Source organism: Polypterus senegalus, chromosome 8 (assembly GCF_016835505.1).
Source record: "Polypterus senegalus isolate Bchr_013 chromosome 8, ASM1683550v1, whole genome shotgun sequence".
In the NCBI taxonomy this organism is placed as follows: Eukaryota; Metazoa; Chordata; class Cladistia; order Polypteriformes; family Polypteridae; genus Polypterus; species Polypterus senegalus.
This window is the reverse complement of record NC_053161.1, coordinates 42,970,828-42,993,347: the sequence shown is the minus strand read 5'-3', so window position 1 is coordinate 42,993,347 and position 22,520 is coordinate 42,970,828. Positions and strand designations below refer to the sequence as shown.

Genomic DNA, 22,520 nt, shown 5'->3' with positions numbered 1-22,520 from the left:
TCAATTACAGTTAGACACACTCTTTTCCTAATAACTCATATATGTAACAAAGGAGCAACCTGATTGTTTACTGAGCCATGATAACTAATCGTGTTTGCCAATGTGGATGTATTTATCATTCACAGGAAACCAAAAGCTTGAATGTTTAATGTGGTTGGTAAGTGTTTTGCATCTTGCACAGTACAAAGGGTTGGAAAGGTTTCCGTTAAATGTTAATATTGTAAATAAAAAATCGAGGAGAATTAAATTTAATGCTTGGCTTCCTTACTTTCACAATTAACATCATCAAACTGGCAAAGCTTTCCAAGATGTTAGTCTGAAAATGGATGGAAGAAGAATGTTAGTGGACCTCTTGTGCTGTGGGGATTGCATTTCAAAGTATACAGTAGTTTGCTTAGAAATTTCTAAGTTTATAAGATTTACAGGTTCAACCTAAGAAAAATATAATATAAATAAAAATCCAAACTCATTAAAACAGATAAGAATGCCTCAACAATAAGCTTATTTATAAAACAGTCACATGATACATCATGTGTGGCGCTGCCAAGATGCTGGCTGCACCATTCAAATACTGGCATCCTTCCAGTAAACATTAATTTCAAATTTACTAGCACAATCTTTCTTAAAAGACACATATTGCTGTAGTTAGTGGCACGAAACAAATACAATGCATGCCTGTTAATTATTTTAGACAAATACAGTAGAGCATGTAAAATAATAATTTTAAGTTTTTTTGTTTTTTTTTTATTAAACCAATTCTTATAACATTGAACACATTGATGTGATCACCTTTATCAAAAACATGAAATGGTATGTACTGCTTTTTGCCAATAGCTGCATCTGGAGACCACACTGACTCCAAGGCCAGAGACAGCCGTCCTTATCAGTCCATGAAGCGTGTTCACCTCACCCCAATTAATGCTGTTGCTCCAGCTGACTGCCTTAAAGGAGGTTTCACCTGTTACACATCTTGATAGAACGTCCGCAACACTGACCTGTATAATCCAAGGGAACATAAAAACATGTTTGGCCCTTCTTATGCAGAGCCTCAGTGTTAGTAGTCTACTCCAGCCATTTGCAACTCTGCTACTTGTAGATTCTTCACAGCCTCTTCAGTGTTGGATTATCAATGGTGATTTCAGTATTTGTGTATATTCTCCCTCTGCCTGTATGCTTTTTCTAAAGACTCTCTAGTTTCCACTCCTAGATTGTCCATGAATGTGTGCTACCTGCCTTGACTACTAGATGTTGCTAGGATAGGCTTCTGCCTCTGTAACTCTAAATTAGGCAAAGTAGGTACAGATAATGGATGGGTAGGATGTCGATAAAATACTTATTACATTTACTCTGTCAGTAATAGTTTAAAAAAAGCAACTGCTCAGGTGTTATTGTTGTTACCATTGTATGGATCTGCAATATAGGATGTGCATTGTAAGCATATGTTGAAGGTGAGATAAAAATCAGCAATAAATAAATACAAAGACAGACATAGAATAGGAGCAACTTGGAAGAAGGTGGCCACTCACTTATAAGTGTATCTTGGGATAATCTTACCTAATTTAAAAGATTTCTTCCCCCATTCGTTTAATACTTTCTTGTCCTTTTACCTCCGACACCAAACGTGGTCACTATACATTTCGAATGTGAGGTCACTGCCTGTGTATATGTTACACGATTATTGGTTTTGTCCTACATCTCATGAACTTCAGACCTACAGTATGATTATTGGTGACTCTGAATTACTCTCGTGTGTGTGTACAGTATGAGTGTGCACCCAGTCAGGATTGTTTCCAGTTAATAATGGTTTTAATGTAAAGTTCTTAGTAACCAAAAAAAGAGTAACAAGGCTTGTGTTGTTCTGTTTGGTTCCAAGCTGTTCCCTCATAATGATCAATTTTGTAACCTTGTTTTGTAACATGTGTTCCTAAACGGACCCTAGTCTAATGTTTGCTCGATTATGTTGACCTGTTTTGTTAGTTACTTTGATTAAAAGCATTAATGAAAAAATGTAAATGTACATTACATGTTGCCTGCTTTGAGCCTGATGCTTCTTAGATAGACTCTTCATCTATAGCAATCCTGTATGAAAATATGAGGGTTTGGACAAATTCTAGTATTTACTAACAAAATGTTGTCTCTTTTGTTATCTAACCATTAAGTCATTCAACTTAGTGGGCAGCTATCATGTATTTGTAAGACATCAGTGCATATTCTTCTTCAATTACTGTAGCTGGACAGTGTGTTTCTGATGTACATCTTAAATGGCAACATACACAGAATACTAGATGTTCAATCCATGATTAGACTTAAATTTGTGGTGTTCCTACTCATGGCCTGAGTATTACATGTACTGTTTATGGCTAGAGTGTTCACCATTACATGAAGACTTAAAAATAAGTCAGAAAAACAACATGATAGCAAAAACTGTTTCACTGACGTTTCCTTGACCTTAACATATCATATATCTGATTTTAAGCATTTCAAGTCTGTCCCACAAATGCATGTCTTAGAGGGTCATGTCAGTATTTTACACATTGCCCTCAAGTCACATTTTGATTTTGAGTCAAAAATTTTATGTTGTTTCTCAATTTTAACAAAGGGATGTACACTATTGTTTCTCTGTGGCCTTGTTCTACTTTTTCTTTGTATATTCTCCACATCACACCCTACATTCTCCCAAATAATGAGCATACATTTGTGAATATGCACACAAATCAAATTTTCAAGTCTTCTCAAAGGATAATTAGTCTGTGGAGTGGGAATCACCTTTCTTTCAGACCCAAAAAACTGCTGGTGCTTAAAATTGTTGGAACAATGGATGAATGTGACTTCAGGCACACTGTCCTCATTGCCTTTGTTGGAAATATGTAACCTTACACGTGGTTACACCTCTCACTGTACATTGACTTTTCCTGTGTCGTTAAAAAAAGAAGTTTCAGTGTAGAAAGTGTTAATTTGGGAGTGAATTCTCCAAATTAAAAATTATCCTAAAGAAACAGGTTTTACAGCCTTTGCTTTGGATGAGTGCATTGCAAGGCTGTCCATCAATGTTTCAAAGCTCTCTGCACGATCCTTTTTATTTCTGTTTGGCTTTTTTATTTTAATGAAGAGTGCATTAAGAAGATGCATGATGAGTTGTCTTTTGAAATGGTGCCCAGTCTGAGAATTATATTTTATCACAACTGGAGTTTCTCTCTGGTCAATGAAAGCCCAAATAAGATTTTTATTGGAAAAATTTGTAAGGATAGGAAAAGATCAATTTTGCATCCCAAACAGAAAACAATTGGTGGGGCTCAGTAAGACTGTAGGACCTCTGACCAGATTTATTAAAAGAAAACATTCTCTTGGCAATCCAGCTTACTGACTGAACATGGCTTTTGCAGATCCATAGTTAGAATGGACTTTCCAAAGCTTTCAGTGCAAAACAGAGGACTGCTTGTGGAATAATAAATAAATCTAAATATTGTGCTGCAGTTTGAGATTGGTGTCAACAGCTGCCATAACAATGTTGCTGCTTTTCTCCTTTCTTCAAGTTGTGCCTTTTATTATGGACTTCCATTTCTATTAAAATAGTATCTCAGTATTATAGTTTAATAAATCATAACTGTAACTTGTTACTTCTTGATGTTCATTGTATACATGATGCCACATTATTTTGCTGGTGGGCCTTGTGATTGGGTGGCACCATGTCCAGGGCTGTTTATTTCCCTGTGCCTAATGCTGCAGGGATTGTCTCTGGCCCCTTATGTCTCTGAATTGTATTAAGTGGTTTTCAGAATGGAATGTTATGTTATGATTTCTGGTAATGTTTAGTTAAAAGCTTTGTTGCATTCATTTTGACACTGTTCATGATTTGTAACTTACCCACATATGGACTGTCTGTGTTAGTATACTCCATACTACTGTAGTTTCAGCATAGGTTTAGAATGCTCTCAGATGAGCTTCTTATGGATGCTAAGTCATAATTATTAGATACTAAGCAATCATTTTGCGATATTCAAAATTGCGAAATACAGTATAAGATAATTTCATAAGTATGAGATATTAAGTCATATTAATGAGGTATTAAGTCACAATTCTGAGCAATTAAATCAAAATTTATAAGATAATGCTATAAATTAAAAATTAGGAGATTAGAACTCATCATAATAAGGTAACCAAACTGAAATTATAATAGAGTCATAATTATGAGGTACGACATTTGATTTTTAAGATTCCCCCCACATAAAAGGCCTTCCATAAACCTTAGTGTGTTCCTTTTCAATAAGAGACTATTTAGTGACATCACTTTAGCTGACCTGTGCTTATTCATTGAGTTGTCCTTTTATTTTGATCTGCCATTTCCTTGTTTGATGAACTCCTCTGGTTTGGCCTCCAACTCTTGTGAAATGAGTTGCCCTTTGCCTTGATAGTGGTCAGTTATGTGCTGATTCTGTGGTAAATATTTAATAGCCTGCTTTTCGAATCTATCATAAATCAACTTTTCATGCCACTTTCATGTCTTTGCAACCTGAAAAGTCATTTGACCCATTAATGGTCAAAGGTTAGAGGTGAACATCTGCTAAAGTAAAGTATAAGCAGGCAGAAATGCAACACCAAGTCAATACATTTATATGTCTGCTTTTTCAAGAAAACAACTGACCATGCAAGTTCCATGTGGAAAGAAGAAATGTGTCCACAATGGCTTTGAAATCAGCAAACAGTACAGGTCTTTGGAGTGATGTTGAGTATGTCTGCATGTCACCCAATCCTGATTGCTACATTGATGACAGGATAGTGCACCTCTTCTCATTTAGATGTTACAAGAATTTCCTGCTGCTGCTTGGTTTAAGAAAAAAAATCTGCAGATATCTATGTTATCCATTATGATTTATTATCAACCTTCTCTTTATCAGAAGTCACTGAGATACCACTCTGTGGCTCAGGATAATTATGTCTGTTGAGATTTGTAACAAAGAGAATATGATTAATAAATCTTTTAGCAGTTCATCCTTACTGAATGTTTTGTGAACATCCTTCTTACCTGGGGGTTGCAGAAATGCTGGTTTCACTTTCTCAACTTGGCCATCTGATGACTACTAATAACTGTCCAAGAGAGTTTGTTAGTAATAGGCAGGTCTTGCCTGAAAAGACCTGTCAGACTGAAAAATGTAAGCAAAATGTAATCCTGTTATTTTCATTCACACAGTTAACAATGAACTAGCATCACAGTCAATAATTTCACAAGCCTATAACCACATTTTCATTTTAAGATATTTAAATGCTTCTGTATTCAGTTTCAGAGATCCCTGTACTAATGCTTCTCTGTTTAAGACACTTAATTCTATCTTCTAAATCTGGAGCAATACTGAAGGTCTATTGAATCAAATGTATAGTAATGAAGTTATCTAATTATGACAGAATAACAGAAGTTGGAAAAGCAATCAGCAACTAATCTGTTGTGTGTTTGTGATTTGTAAATTGCTTTAAGTGTCATGAAAATAAAGAAAACGTTTGTTTTGGAGAGATTTTCACATGATAGGGAAAAAAAACCCACGCCCTTGTCTCTCTTTCTAACTCTGTTAATCAGTTCAGGGTCACAGAGAAGCAATGGCTAATGTGGCAGCATTAGACACAAGGTAGGAACTGGGCTTGAATGGTATGCCACAAGACCCACTCATGTGCAGACTTGCACTGTGCCGGTTTAGAGTTAACCAGGTAAACTAACCCATTTTGGAGGAGAACCTTTGTGGACATGAAGAGAGGATTTAGGGCCCAATTGGTGGTCTCTAAAACCAAGGACTCTGGAACTGTGAGGTCGTAGCACTAAGTACTGCACCTCCACAACACCTACACAGACTGTATACCCTTGTGTAATCCCTACATGTAATTTTCTTCTTCAATTTACCTGTTTCGTCATAGTTGAGTCAGAAATGTAAAATTTGATGCTGTTATAGAGGAACTAATAACCAAATTATACAAATGCAAAACCCTGCTTTGCTATAATGGGGCCATGTCCTTCAAGAAGATATTAAGCATGACTTTAGACATTAATGAAAATTGAATTATTGGAGCTTGGTTTTTTGCAAGATTAAAACAGGCAGATTGCATGGGCCCCAATACTCTGTTTATCCATCCATCCATTATCCAACCTGCCATATCCTAACACAGGGTCACGGGGTCTGCTGGAGCCAATCCCAGCCAACACAGGGTGCCATCCCACCGCAGGGCGCTCACGCACACACATGCCCACACATCAAGCACGCACTAGAGACAATTTAGAATCGCCAAGCCACCTAACCTGCATGTGTTTGGACCGTGGGAGGAAACCGGAGCGCCCGGAGGAAACCCACGCAGACACGGGGTGAACATGCAAACTCCACGCAGGGTGGATCCGAGAAGCGAACCCGGGTCTCCTAACTGCAAGGCAGCAGCACTACCCACTGTGCCACCCTGCTGCCCTGCTCTGTTTATTATGGCAAATATATATATAACTTTATGCAAAATAGTGGGACATTTAAAAGAGAGTGAAATGTAAAGGAGCACACATCAAAGGTCCTGAAATATGTTTCTAAATGAAAAACATGCCAAAAATTAGTTTCATAATTTTTTACTACTAAAATTACCTAATTTCTATTTTATGTGCTCATTTAACAAAAAAAATTAAAGCTTTTTATTCAGCATTGAGTCTTAAGTGCTTGTTATTACAGTAGAAATGATGAATACGAAAGATTTAAAATGTAAAATGGCTCAGGTTTGATAATGAGAATAATGAATGTCTGTATCTATATTCTACGGATGGCTGGTGCCCTGCCCGGGGTTTGTTTCCTGCCTTGCTCCCTGTGTTGGCTGGGATTGGCTCCAGCAGACCCCGTGACCCTGTAGTTAGGATATAGCAGGTTGGATAATGGATGGATGTATCTACAGTATATTCAAGAACCAATGTGTGTATTCCTTGACTTGTTAGAAAATGTAATAAACATTTGTATGAATTGGCTTTGAGAAGCACACACCCCAGTGCAGGGCGGCACACACTTACGAGGCTATCTGGCCCCATTATGGCAACTGCTCAGAGTGTAATACTGGTTACCCTGGCATGTTCATTCATTCATGCATGCACTCATTCATTCATTCATTCATGTTCTGGATGGAAACTTATTCTGGCAGCATCCGGTACAAAGCAGAAAGCAGTCCTGCAAGATATACTAGGCTCACAGGACACACTCATTTCCACACCCACACTGACTCTTGCCAGGCCAATTTAGTTGCTAAGCAACCTAACAGGCACATCTTTGTGATATAAGAGCAAATCAGAATATCCAGAGGGAGTGTGTGCCAGCGCCACATCTTCAGTATAGTAAATCAGTTTGGGAATTGAACCTGATGGTTGTGTGACAAGTGCTAAACACTCTGCCACCATGTCCCTTTGTCTCATTAAATCAAGAAATTAAAACACATGTATTTTGTTGTTATGACATTATTTTCTACCAGCAGCAATATGTCTGTCCCTCCATCTTTATTTATTATACGATTATAAGGAGCAAGAGCATATCCCAGTAGCATTGGATGCAAAACCAGAAACAACCCCATACGCACTCACTGTCACTCACACAGGCCAATTTAAAGTTGCCAGTGCGCATATGCAGGATTTGTCTGGCAAAAAATAACGGAGACATATGCAGCATGCACATTATTTGTGATATACTCCATGTTCATTCATTATTAAAATACACATAGATGACATTTGAAAAAATAATGTTTTAATGTCAGCAAGGACAGACTAAAGACACCTCCAGCTCTTCAGAAATGTATGTTCCAAATTAAGTGGTTAGTAAGTGGGTGACTGAGCACAAGCTTTTTTTCTAAAGACTATTTTTGGGAACAATCAATGTTAGCAGTGATGGACCACTAGATGGCACTGTCAGCAGCAGGTATTGTTAGGGACCCAATGACTTCCTGGGTAAAGCTGGCCTTTACAAACCAGTGTTTTCTTGGTTAAAGTTCTTCTCTACAACTTTATGGATGTTTGGGTGAAATTAATAGATGTTTTGCTGTGCACCAAAACAAGACACCCAGAAGAAAAATCATGCAACTCTTGATTACAGTAATCCTAATCTGACAGGCAGTATATGTAAAAGTGAGATTTCAAACATGCAGGAAATTTAAAAAATAATAAAACGCTGTTATTCCTTTGAACACCACCTTTGGCCTTCCCTTAGGCTACTTAATGGAGTGTTTCATCAAGTCTCTTCCTTTCACCTCCACTCCCAACCTTTTCTGATAATACCCTTAATTTGTTTGCTTCCAGCTATTTTAAAAAGACTCATGATTAATTTCAAATAAATGTTCCTTTTTCATCATACTTAAGCCAACATGTCTGCAACATTATCTCAATGAAACATCTATTTGCTGAAAATCTATCCTTGTTTTCACCTGATCTGGATTTTGGAAAGTCACCAGAAAATCTTCTTTATACACATTTTCTGGCTGTTTTGTAACATTGTGTTTGCCATGGTGTATTTCTCTTTGTTTTGTTATTCATTTACTTATTGAGTGTGCATTATAGTAAACCCACTTTATGACTGCGCTCCCAACAAAAGAACCTGAGCTTCACAGTTATCTTCTTGGAATTCCTTCCTAATACTGCCATGAACATGGTGATCCCTAAAAGGTTCTTATGAGCTAGCCTGCATCCGATAGTTTCCTATTTTTTCCAGGGCTTCTGCTGCTCTTCCTTCTGCCTTCCCTGGCTCTCCTTTTAAAATGTTGGCCTGCCAACTTCAACTCATACTGACCCTAATTAGCACTGATTGCCAACATTCATTTTGCACAGGGTAATTAACAGGCCAAATAGGGTCATTTTTAAACCTTACAGCAGACATCGTGATGCTGACTGCACTTCCTGACTGTAGTCACAAAAAGATTGTGCTGTGGCTCCTCTTGGTGGTTCACTGCTCTGCAAACCACTTTTATAAGTGGTCTTTCAGTGTATTTTTTTGCCTTGTAACAATCCCATTAAAATTTAAAGCAAGCAAGCAGAAGAAATCATTGCTATGCTCCTTCAACCACAATAAAGTGATGCTCAACTGTCATAGCAAGTCATGCTGTGAGGATGCGAGAATGTAAGCTAAAGTGAAACTGAACCAAATGACTGTGCAGATAAATTTATGGATCCAGTGAATTGATGTACGTGTATCTAGTTTCCTATTTTATATTTTAATAAGTGCACTGTATTTTAATCTAGGATCTTATTAATCCCATGACTGCTAATTTACCCAATTTACAATTGGATTACTTTAACAATTAATTTCAATAGTCATTAGCAGTGCTTCAGTGTGGTTCAGTATGCTGCCCATATTTCCCTTTCCCTTTAATACTTGTAAATATTTGGCAATAAAGCTTGGCAAAAATATGGTAAAAAAAAACAAATGCTGTAATGTGATAGATTTTTTTTTCCTAACAAATTTTGAAGTTAGGGTAGTACTCTATCATCTTCTCCCTAATTTGTTCATGTCAAGTGTAAAAAGAAAACACAGGACGTAAAGGGTTGGTTTCCCAAGTGGAAATAATCCTTGATTATTGCAGAGCTCTGCTTTGGACAGATGCACAAGAACACTGCTGCCATTAACTGCTGGACTTCCAATAGATTGCTGAGCAAATGTTGCTGTGTAGTCAAAAGACAGGGCAAAAGGAATGTGGAGGAAACTTTACAGAGAGATGGATTGTATGAGGAGTCATGTAAGAGTCACTGTTCTTCAAATGGCTCAGCAACGTCTTACTATGAATCAAACAGACTAATATATCATCATATACTGTATCATTAGGTATAACTTTGTCCTGTGTTGCTTAATATTTATTCCACAATAGCTTGGCCAAAAGTATCTCGTGCATGAGAAGAAGCTCAGATAGGGCCAGTTTTTCTCTTTAATATAGTTAAGGCTATATTTGACACTTTTTATCTGTTATAGCATCTAGACGTTACAAGGGTATATGGGTTAAAGTAAATGAGCTTGAACTAACACTTTAGTCAGATGGTATCATCTTTCATCTGAATTGATCACTTTATGCTGTGAAAGGTACATGTTTTACATAAAGAGTTATTTGAATACAGGTGACACATTCAGTAAAATCAGTTTTTGTTAATGTAGCTCACCCATTTCTAAATGGAAGTAGCTAACATTGTATCCAGAATATTTTTGAAGTGCTTGCTTCCCAACATTAATGTGGGATAAAAAGCAAGTGATATTTCTGTAATAATAATAATAATAATAAGGCAAAGGCATATGTATAGGATAAATAAGACATGCTAGATGTTCTGGGCAGTCTTGAAAAAGTGTTTTCTATAGAAGTCAAATCTCTTTGTATAAAATTGAATTGCTAACCAGAGTTAATAATGTTACCTATTATTGTAAATATAGGAAATACAACCTAATTAGTCATACTGCCAAACTAAATCTAAATGTTTGCAAGTGTTATTAAAAACCTTTTATATAGTGATAATAGACTTTTTTAAAATTCTGTATTATTCAGCACTTCGGACAGCTCCTGTGTTCCGCTTTCTCTCAATTTGCATTTCACAATTGTTTTTTTGGCATTATTAAAACATTTGTATTATTTGTGTTTGTATAGCAAACAAAATAGTTTTATTAATGACTATCATTTTTTCTCAGTTTTATTAGGAACAGTATACAACAACTTGATCCCCATCTGGTCCTTTCTGAATGTTGCCAGTTTATGGAAATGATAGCCTGCTAATTAGCAGACCAATAGGCGTCATGCATGTGAGTGACTGAAACACAAGAAAGCACCTCAAAACATGATTAGTAATATTATGCAAATGCAGGTTTATATTAATTTTATGTGAAGTCTTATTTTTATACTGCTTTCATAAACATTAAATCCTAGTTTACATATATACTGCAATATTACTAATTTTGAAGTAGATTTAGGATTTTCTCTTGATACATTAATTTTATGTTCATAATGACTGCATTTGTGCAGAAATTGAATTTAACTTATATTACTTATATTACTGCGGTAGGCTGGCGCCATGCCCGGGATTTTTTCCCTACCTTGCGCCCTGTGTTGGCTGGGATTGGCTCCAGCAGACCCCCGTGACCCTGTAGTTAGGATATAGTGGGTTGGATAATGGATGGATGGATGGATGGAACTATATTATCCATCTATTGATTATTTTTATAAACCATCCATTTTCTGAGCCCACTTATTATAGTTCTGGGTCACAAAGTGATAGAGCCTTTGTTGGTACAAGCACTGGGTTCAAAGGCAGGAACCAACAATGGATGATATGCTAGTCCATCACATTGAACATTCATGTTCACATCCACATTTAGCCCTACTAGGGTACTTTAGTCTTAGTTAGGAACTTAACCTGCAAATGTTTCACAAACTGGTGTACTAAGAGAACTGTGCACAGCAAGGACAGATTGTGCATACTCCATACAGACCGAATAAAACTTAAGTGTTGTGACCCAGTTGCTCTACCCATTACACAACTGTGCTCTCCTAACTATGTCAAATTCTGTATAATAGGAATCCCTAGCACTCTACAATGAACTGGTGTCCTATCCAGGGTTGGAGTGTGCCACTTGTGACCTTGAAATGGGTTACACGGTTTGAAAAAGTTATGTTAAATTCTTAGCTGTACAAGTTTGTTATGGAGAATTAAAATATCAGGTAATAAATCATATTTGGAGTAGTACAGCCTTATTGTTGGTAATATGCAGAAATGAAACAATAAATATAAAGAATGATTTATGCTTATTTTAGTCATTCATATATTTGACAGCTACATAATATACTTTGGTTATTTTCTGAATAAGTACCTATTTGTTACTGCTTGTAAATATTGTAGCCTGGAGCAATGCCTATAGTTATAATTGTGTATTTTTCTTTTTCAAAAATTTCACTATTCCTTGTGTACTTTTATGTTTTCATGCAACAATGGTGTTAATGAAAAAATAATAGCTAAAAGAAATACACATTGATTTCTTAAGAGTAGAAATTTAGCTTGTTTGCTTTTTGAAAAAATAGCGTATCTATCTTGATATGCAGGCCACATGCAACTTTATGCAGCAACAATGGCGTAAATCACAAATCAAAGGAAAGGAAATGGCTGCCTAATAGTTCATCAAGAACAAAGACATAAAAACAGAAATCGGGCCGATTCCACTTGAAGATGAGAGGCACTTCTCCCTGTACACAGTATTTGATGACCCATAATAATCCCTGAAACACATAACATGCCCTTTTCAATAATCCAGCAATGTTTTTCATAAAATTAATATTTTAGGTTCAAGTTTTTAGTCCATGTCTACAAAACCAGCATGAATAATTCCATCATTGAGGCTTTTTATTTTGCGCTGCATCAAGACCCCTGTGAAATATCTTTGACTATTAATTCACTTAAAGCTTAAAGTGATAGTCAATAATGGTGAAGGATTTTTTAGTTAGCAGCATGAAAACAGGTGTAGATGTTGAAATGTAAAAAAAATAGACATTTTGGGGCTTTTCCCTTAAATTGTGGGGTGTATTTAGGAAACATATTCCTGTCCCTTGAGAGAAAGCTATAAATAAACAAAAATAAATGACGCCACAGCCTTAATTATAGCATCTTGTGATTTTGCTAAAATTCACAGGAGAATTAAAAATGTACAGTATATCAGTAGATCATACTGTTAGATGAGAGCTCACTTCTTTACAAACTTAAAACTGTTCATAGTCAAAAATAATTCTGAGCAGTACAAAGTGGAAAGAATCTATATCTGAAAATATTTTTAATTGAACTTTTACAGGCCTATCTAAAATAAAGTTAAAATCATCAAGTGTAAATGTTTAATGGCATAACATACACTTATTAAACCTGCTTAATCCAGTTCAGTGGTGCAAGAGGACATCCATTTGATCCTACTTATTATATTCTTTCATTATTTAGGAAAATTGTATTAAGTAAGAGCAAAACTTAGAATTCAGTAATAAGGCCAACACCATTCAAATAATTTTATAGGAGTAAGGATACATAGTAGTCTCCAATCTTGGAAAATGTCACATGTACATAGGATTGAAAATAAGGCCTTTGCAAGCACAGACAGCAGATTTGCATGTGAGAAACTTCCACAGCATTAGAGTGATGAATGCCAAAATATAAAGATTGGCATTCTGTTTGAGGTATAAGTGCGAGTCAGAATACATAATACAATATTAAAATGGTGATTACCCATTTATATAGTTATTCATTTTGAACACAGGTGATTTTTTTAGGTATCTTATTGTTGTGGCTAGACATGAAACTGTTTGAATGCCCAGAATAGAATGTAAGTATAACTTGTTCACACTTTAAGCAGTTTCCATCAACACTTCTATTTTTAAGTCACTTGCCCTGCAGGGTGTCAAGCTTTAATATAACATAAAAAAAAATCCTGAGTGCAATTTTATAAAGCTTCAAGCACTGAGAAGAAAACTGAAAGATGTATTGCATTAAAGAGTAGGGTTTAGGTCAACTAGTTGATGTTAGGATCAAGATAAACTTCTTTGTCACCAATGTTAAATTCAATTCAGAATAGAATTTTAGCCCCTTAGCCTCTTAGCATTTTGTTAGAAATAATCCTGTAATTAGTACATTCAAAACATTTAATGAGTACAGGACATTCAGCCCATCAATATTTGTCAATCCTATCCACCCAGTTTCTTCAAAATAACATCAGGTCAAGTTTTGAAGGTCCCTAAAGTTCTACTCTCTATCACAGTGCTTGGTAGCTTATTTCATGCGTCTTTTGGTTATCTGTGTGAAGATTAACTTTATAATGTTTGTACAATATTTACCCTTAACAAGATATATTTTAATCACGTCATCTCTTCACATCTTTTTGCTAATACTGAACAATTTCAGCTCCTTTATCCGGATATACAATTTAAAGAGACTGTTATTTTCATTTCATTAATTTTCTCTTTCTTGATATTTGCCAGTAATATAGCTGTATTGAATGAGTTATTCCCCCCCTTATCCCCGGGGCTGCTAGTGCCGTGCTGCATGATCTGCATGTCGCACTGTGTGCCGATCATTTAAAAGCCTGTACAGCCGCTGTCCTTTTATCTAACTTCTTTGTCTCGCGGGACTTCAAGATCACGTCTCGGCTCCCTCCCAAGGTTTTTTTTTATAATAGATAGAGTTATGTATATATCTATATATATATAAAATTCTTTTCGCGTTTGAAACAGAAATTACGTATGACCACGCAATATGGAAATTACGTATTACGTAGTGCACCTCATGTCACCCTCTCCCAGCCCCCCGCTCTGGACTCCAGTGCTGAGAGACACTGCTACATTGTAACTGTTTTTTAATTCCCAGTACTTGATAGTAGAAGAGATGAAGAAAACAGCTTTGCGTCTTTCCACTTTTTAACTGCGCCGAGCTGTAAACCGCCTTCAGCGTCGATGGGTCTTAACAACAAAATGGATGCTGGGAGACGCGGTTTACTAACCACTTAGTGAAAACAAGTACACAGAAACACGCTGATCTATCCCATAGAAGTGCGCACTGCGTCGTCCTCTCCCAGCCCTCCTCTCTGGACTCCAGCGCTTAGAGACAGACAAAACTGCCACATTGTATCTTTTTTTAATTCCCAGTACAGTAATTGATAGTAGAAGACATGAAGAAAACAGCTTTGCTTCTTTCCACTTTTTAACTGAATTGAGCTGTAAACCGACTTCAGTGGCAACGGATCGTAAGAATAAAGTGGACACTGGGAGGCGCGGTTTAAATTTGAATCACGTGGGATATGTTGTTCAGACGGCAATGTGAAATTAACACCTTTAAGCCATCCACCTGTACCGTTGTTGTCTCTTATTTCTGGCACAAATCCACATTCAACACATTTTCTACAGAACATTGCGAAATACAATTTGTGTTTTCAGATGACATCGTTTGCCAGCACAGCTCCTACCGAACAGTCTAGGTTTATGCCAACATTTAAAATACCAGGGCAAATCCCAAAAAAAAAATTATTGGGGAACTTCAGGAACCATCAACATCGACAAAAAGAATCAGGTTACACAGAGAAAGTAGCAGATCGAGAGAGAAGGCTCGCTGATCAACGTATACGACAATCACAAATTGAGGGCCTAACAAACACCCGAACAAGGTGCTGAACAGAATCTGATTCGACTGATGCAGTCTTCACAGGCTACCATGTCACACAGGTGTCAGCTGCCTGATGCGAGCCACAAATTCCTCCAGATTCTGCATTTTATTTTTTTTCCCTTCCGCTCAGTGAGCGAAGCCACTGGGTAATCTGCTAGTGTGAATATATTAATTATATATGTAAATGGATTAAGTCATGAAAAGATCTGCTATCCCAATGCTGCTTTCCCTTGGCAACCATTGTTACCATGGTAGGCACCCATGTCCTTTGACCCTAACCTGGATTAGTTTGTTAGTAAATGCAGAGATGGATGGTTAGTGGACAGAAAGTTACTCATTCAATTTGATCCACAAAACATCTTGATGTTTTTCCCATAAAACTAAAATACACACAGATAGTAATTTCTGTCACAGCACAGTAATAATATGAAAATTCAGAGATTTAATTTAATATCATGATTCTTTAACTACCATAATTGCTTTGTAATTAAGAAATTGGCTGGAATAAAAGTTGCAGACACTGTGGTGCTCCAGGATCAGGCCTGAAAACCCAAAACTGTAGGAATAAGACAAGTCTCTTGTAGTTGCCAGTGTGTTTTACCAACTAACATTTCTTTGTTTCTAATTTTTTGAATTCCATATATGTGCTACAGAATATCAGCTTGTGTAAATGCTCATAAGTCAGTAAAGCTGGATGCGGTAAATGTATAGATGTGGTAAAGAAATAAGTAATACAAAAATCTAGGGCGAAAGCAAACCGGTGCCATATCACCTGCGTGGCAGCTCAACAGGGTCTAAGTTATCATGTGAAGCTGTTTTACTTTAACAGATGTAAACATTTGCCTAAGATAGCAACTCTACGCTTTAGCCGCAGTTCCGTTCCTGGTTCTGGTTCAGGTTCATGTTCATGTTCCCCTTGGCTTGGATGGTTTTGCTCTGAGTTCTTCCCAGAATTCAACAGATGTGGCCCACAATAATTTAATATAAGCGTGTGCTTGTTTTGTGATGAACTTCGACTCTTTCCTGGCTTTGCATCTAAAACAGTTTGCAGTATTAATATAATTTGCCCAGTAGAAGAAAATCTAGGAAGTGTCTACTTTTTCAGTAAATAAATGAGTAGTTGCACCTCCCAGCAGCCGAGAGTCGAGGTCATTCTTGGTAGCGAGAACCAATCGGATCGCTCTCCGCTACCAAGATTCTACCAAGAATTGAAAGCACGGGCCAATCGCGGCCCGTATCGGCTACCAAGAATTGACCAATCGCGCCCGTTTCGCTACCAAGAATTGGCCAATGACGGCTCGCTCTGCTACCAAGAATTGACGAATCACGACTAGCAAAACTCGGAGAGGGCGGGCCAACCTCTTGTCAGTTAATGTATTCTGCAAAAGCTTCTTCGAGTCGGCACACACACTAACGCTTCGCGATTTGCGCGCCTTTTGAACTGTCTAAAAATGTTACTCACTAGTGTCGGTTTGTGCAGATATATTTACGTTCACCTACACATGTTCTGAATGATTTTTTTAAACATTCTTGGTTAAGTTTCTTACATTTACTAAATATTTGTGCAACACGTGTAAAGACAGATATAATAATGTATAAATACAGTATAATAAACATTGAATTGTATAATCATAGTTTAATTTTACAGAGTGAGCTTTAAAAATACTAATATGAAGTGCTCATTAATTATAAAAATACAAATCATAGAGAAAATCAACTATGTGTACATATTTCCTACAAAAGACCCTTGGGAAGTCTTTCTGGTATATAAATATATATGTATATATATGTACCTATAAAAACAAAAGATTGGAATGCTTTTTTTTTAATACTTAACACTAAGTTATTCTTATAAAACAGACCTACACCTTTAATACTCAGATGATTCTACTCATGCTGTAGAATTGCATATATATTATAGATATACATGCTGTAAAATAGCATGCATATTATAGATATATATAGTTAATTATATATATATTATTTATATATTTATATATATATATATATATATATATATTTATATATATATATATTATATTTATATATATATATATATATATACACTCAGCAAAAAAGAAACGTCCCTTTTTCAGGACTGTGTATTTCAACAATAATGTTTTAAAAATCCAAATAACTTTACAGATCTTCATTGTAAAGGGTTTAAACAATGTTTTCCATGCATGTTCAATTAACCATAATCAATTAATTAACATGCACCTGTGGAATGGTCGTTAAGACCTCAACAGCTTACAGAAAGTAGGCATTTAAGGTCACAGTTCTAAAAACGCAGGACACTAAAGAGACTTGTCTACCGACTGTGAAAGATGCCCAGGGTCCCTGCTCATCTGCGTGAACGTGCATTAGGCCTGCTGCAGGGAGGCATGAGGACTGCTGATGTGGCTAGGGCAATAAATTGCCATGTCTGCACTGTGAGACGCCTAAGACAGTGCTACAGGTAGACAGTGGAAGAGCCCAGATCTCAATCCCATTGAGCACGTCTGGGACCTGTTGGATCGCAGGGTGAGGGCTAGGGCCATTCCCCCCAGAAATGTCCAGGAACTTGCAGGTGCCTTGGTGGAAGAGTGGGTAACATCTCACAGCAAGAACTGACAAATCTGGTCCAGTCCATGAGGAGGAGATGCACTGCAGTACTTCAAGCAGCTGGTGGCCACACCAGATACATACTGACTGGTACTTTTGATTTTGAGCCTCCCTTCATTCAGGGGCACATTGTGAAACATTTTTAGTTTATGTCTTATGGTGTTGACTCTTTTAGTGTTCATACAAATATTTACATATTAAGTTTACTGAAAGTAAAACAGTTGAAAGTCAGAGGACGTTTCTTTTTTTGCTGAGTGTATATCTATCTATCTATCTATCTATAGATATAGATATATATCTTATATATAGATAGATAGATAGATATACTGTATATAGATAGATATAGATAGATAGATATATCATGCAGTAGAATCGCATATATATATAGTTAATTATGCTTGTTTACTAGAACACATATAGCTGTTTTGCACTAAGTATATAAACATTTCCCTCTGCAATATTTCCAAATATTTATTTTTACCTACTTCAAGAATGTCAGTTTGTGCAGATATAATTACATTTACCTGCACATTTTTTGAATGATTTTTTAAACATTCTTGGTTAAGTTTATTACATTTATTAAATATTTATGCAACAAGTGTAAAGACATGTATAATAATCTATAAATATAATAAACATTGAATTGTATAATCAGTTCAATTTTACACAGTGAGCTTTAAAAATAATATGAAGTGCTCTATAATTATAAAAATACAAATCATAGAAAGTGAAAAGTTTTTTTTTCTTGACTTTATCTTTGCCAATTTAAAAACTTTAAACTGAATTGTTTGGGCGAGTTAATTTTATCTGAAAATGATAAATCAACTATGTGTACATATTTCCTACAAAAGACTCTTGGAAAGTCTTTCTGGTATATAAAGACCAATGAATTACTGCAGTAAAAATTATATATACAGTGGTGTGAAAAACTATTTGCCCCCTTCCTGATTTCTTATTCTTTTGCACGTTTGTCACAAAAAATGTTTCTGATCATCAAACACATTTAACCATTAGTCAAATATAACACAAGTAAACACAAAATGCAGTTTTTAAATGATGGTTTTATTATTTAGGGAGAAAAAATCCAAACCTACATGGCCCTGTGTGAAAAGTAATTGCCCCTTGTTAAAAAATAACCTAACTGTGGTGTATCACACCTGAGTTCAATTTCCGTAGCCACCCCAGGCCTGATTACTGCCACACCTGTTTCAATCAAGAAATCACTTAAATAGGAGCTGCCTGACACAGAGAAGTAGACCAAAAGCACCTCAAAAGCTAGACATCATGCCAAGAACCAAAGAAATTCAGGAACAAATGAGAACAGAAGTAATTGAGATCTATCAGTCTGGTAAAGGTTATAAAGCCATTTCTAAAGCTTTGGGACTCCAGCGAACCACAGTGAGAGCCATTATCCACAAATGGCAAAAACATGGAACAGTGGTGAACCTTCCCAGGAGTTGTCGGACGACCAAAATTACCCCAAGAGCGCAGAGACGACTCATCCGAGAGGTCACAAAAGACCCCAGGACAACGTCTAAAGAACTGCTGGCCTCACTTGCCTCAATTAAGGTCAGTGTTCACGACTCCACCATAAGAAAGAGACTGGGCAAAAACGGCCTGCATGGCAGATTTCCAAGACGCAAACCACTGTTAAGCAAAAGAACATTAGGGCTCATCTCAATTTTGCTAAGAAACATCTCAATGATTGCCAAGACTTTTGGGAAAATACCTTGTGCACTGATGAGACAAAAGTTGAACTTTTGGAAGGCAAATGTCCCGTTACATCTGGCGTAAAAGGAACACAGCATTTCAGAAAAAGAACATCATACCAACAGTAAAATATGGTGGTGGTAGTGTGATGGTCTGGGGTTGTTTTGCTGCTTCAGGACCTGGAAGGCTTGCTGTGATAGATGGAAGCATGAATTCTACTGTCTACCAAAAAATCCTGAAGGAGAATGTCCGGCCATCTGTTTGTCAACTGAAGCTGAAGCGATCTTGGCTGCTGCAACAGGTCAATGACCCAAAACACACCAGCAAATCCACCTCTGAATGGCTGAAGAAAAACAAAATGAAGACTTTGGAGTGGCCTAGTCAAAGTCCTGACCTGAATCCAATTGAGATGCTATGGCATGACCTTAAAAAGGCGGTTCATGCTAGAAAACCCTCAAATAAAGCTGAATTACAACAATTCTGCAAAGATGAGTGGGCCAGAATTCCTCCAGAGCGCTGTAAAAGACTCATTGCAAGTTATCGCAAACGCTTGATTGCAGTTATTGCTGCTAAGGGTGGCCCAACCAGTTATTAGGTTCAGGGGGAAATTACTTTTTCACACAGGGCCATGTAGGTTTGGATTTTTTTTTCTCTCTAAATAATAAAAACCATCATTTAAAAACTGCATTTTGTGTTTATTTGTGTTATATTTGACTAATGGTTAAATGTGTTTGATGATCAGAAACATTTTGTGTGACAAACATGCAAAAGAATAAGAAATCAGGAAGGGGGCAAATAGTTTTTCACACCACTGTATACTGTGTATATATGTACCTGTAAAAACAAGAGACCGGTATGCTTTTTTTTTTAATACTTAACACTAATTTCACAAATCGTTCATATCAAGGCCAATATAGAATAATAATAATACTCTATATTAACATTGATGTTATAAATTATGCTTATAAAGTAGACCTACACCTTTAATACTCAGACAATGCTATATATATATAAGTGCTGTTTACTGTTTACTTTGCAATATTTCCAATTTACCTACTTCAAATTAATTGTCAGCATCAACTAGAATATACAGGTATTACTTTCCAAATGTTACAAATATATACAAACACAAATCTGTGCACTATTATTTATTAAAGTGCTTTCATTTTTATTTCATACTTCTTGATTATGCTGTGCAGCCGTCTCAGACGATAGTAAAGGCACTTTATAAGGAAGTGAAATGCATTATTATTTGTTATAATTATGATTCAATAGAATGGGCAGGCAGTTTGTTTAAGTGTGATTTTTAACTTTGCTTGTTGTCTGTGTGTTCCTTGACAAATCATACACTAAACAGTTTTCGTTTAATCAAAAAAGAAAAATAAACAAACTACAACTGCAATGTAGGATTCAAAGCACCGTTCGTTGAAGAGAAAGTTTTTTTTCCATTCGGCAATGTGCCTTGAGCGGGATTCGAACTCGCGTCCCTGCAGTTATTTTTGGTAGTTCGTCTCTCAAGAATTGCAGCCGTACCTCGACTCATGCGGGATATCCTTGGCGCATGTTGTTACTTAAAAGTCTCTGTATCCACTAATTTCCTTATCCAGCTTTTTCTAGCTTATTCTACCTACTGTAGAACCTAGCCTGGCACATCTGGATGCAACATAACCCTGATCTGAATGCTGTTTATTAATATGAAATTCTCATAGTCATCGCCCCAGAGTTCCCCAGAAATAACTAAGATGTGCCTATTTGAAAACTATCATACATTACCTTGTCCCTTAAGTAAAAACTGGCCCTTTTAAATTTTCTCAGCATAGCTATGTATGTGGTCATGTTTTTGTGTGCTATTCCGTAACAGGCTGGGCCCCAACCTGCACTACTTACTACCAGGAAAGACTGTAATTGTCTGAAATGTCAAATCATAAAGAATTTCTTAAATGCTTTTTCCATTTTGATTAATTTAAAAACACATGTTTTTCCTTGAGAACTATAGAAGCTATTCTAATTTTTATATTGTAGTCTCTTTAGGTTTCAGTATAAAAGTGAATCTTTGCTTGGTTGGAACTACCTGTCATAATAATAGAAATCTAACCTTGCAAAATATGCATTACAATTTTAATTAAATAAGTCATATTAACATTTATTGAAGAGCAGATGTCTACTTTCCATTCACATATCTGCATTTGCGGCTTTTTAATCTGATTAAGCATCTGGCACATTGCATTTTCAATAAAGACAGCAACCTGGTGTAATGGGTAGTGACTTAGTAAATATGTCTTTACTGTTTTAAGGACAAGCTAATTTCTTTTTTGTAATTAATGTTATATTGCACTTGGCTTATATTCCCCTTTGATTGCTGTTTTATCTGTCACAAGAGGTATAAACTAAGTTGACCTTAGTAACTAATTGTAGTTTTTATAGTCTATTAAGACAAAAATTGAATAAAATTGAAACACTTTTACTTTGAGTTTATCATTCCAGAATGTTCACATCAAAAGGGCATGTTATCCCTACACAAATGCATCAAGTGCTACAACAGACATGTATCTGCATTGTACTGCAGTACAGAAATGTACATTGGATAAGATTCTAGTTTAAAAAAAAAAAGCAAAAAAACATCCAAACTATTGACCTTTCATCCATTGCTGTAGGACCACCCCAGAACCAAGTCTGATGGTCATAGATACTTGAGCTGTAAATAGGGGTTCAAAGTTCATGTTGCCTTTCCACATTCACTTCAGTTTGCAAGCTTATTCATAAAATATCCATTTAGATTTAAAAGTATATTATATTAATTGCATATGACAGTCAAGCAGATGTGTGGTCAATATGTAAGTTTCAAGTTATTAACCTCCACCATCTAAAAGGTTTGTAATTAAACTCTGTATAGTATATTTTTACTCAAACTCCATGCATCAGTCATTTCACAACATAGCAATGCTATATTTAACTGTAATTGTTTCATCTATAGACAAGTTCTGACTATCACAGACATATACAAAGACTGACATCACACTGAAAGTGTGTTCCTGTGAAATGTTTTGAATATCTTGTGTTAATT

The 22,520-nt window shown here is 36.2% G+C and overlaps 1 protein-coding gene across 6 annotated transcripts in view; it reads left to right on the top strand.

The window, feature by feature from the left end:
- Nucleotides 1-22,520, top strand: part of magi2a (membrane associated guanylate kinase, WW and PDZ domain containing 2a) — a 1,205,404-nt gene that overhangs the window by 921,269 nt on the left and 261,615 nt on the right. The gene's annotated exons all lie outside the window — the stretch shown is intronic.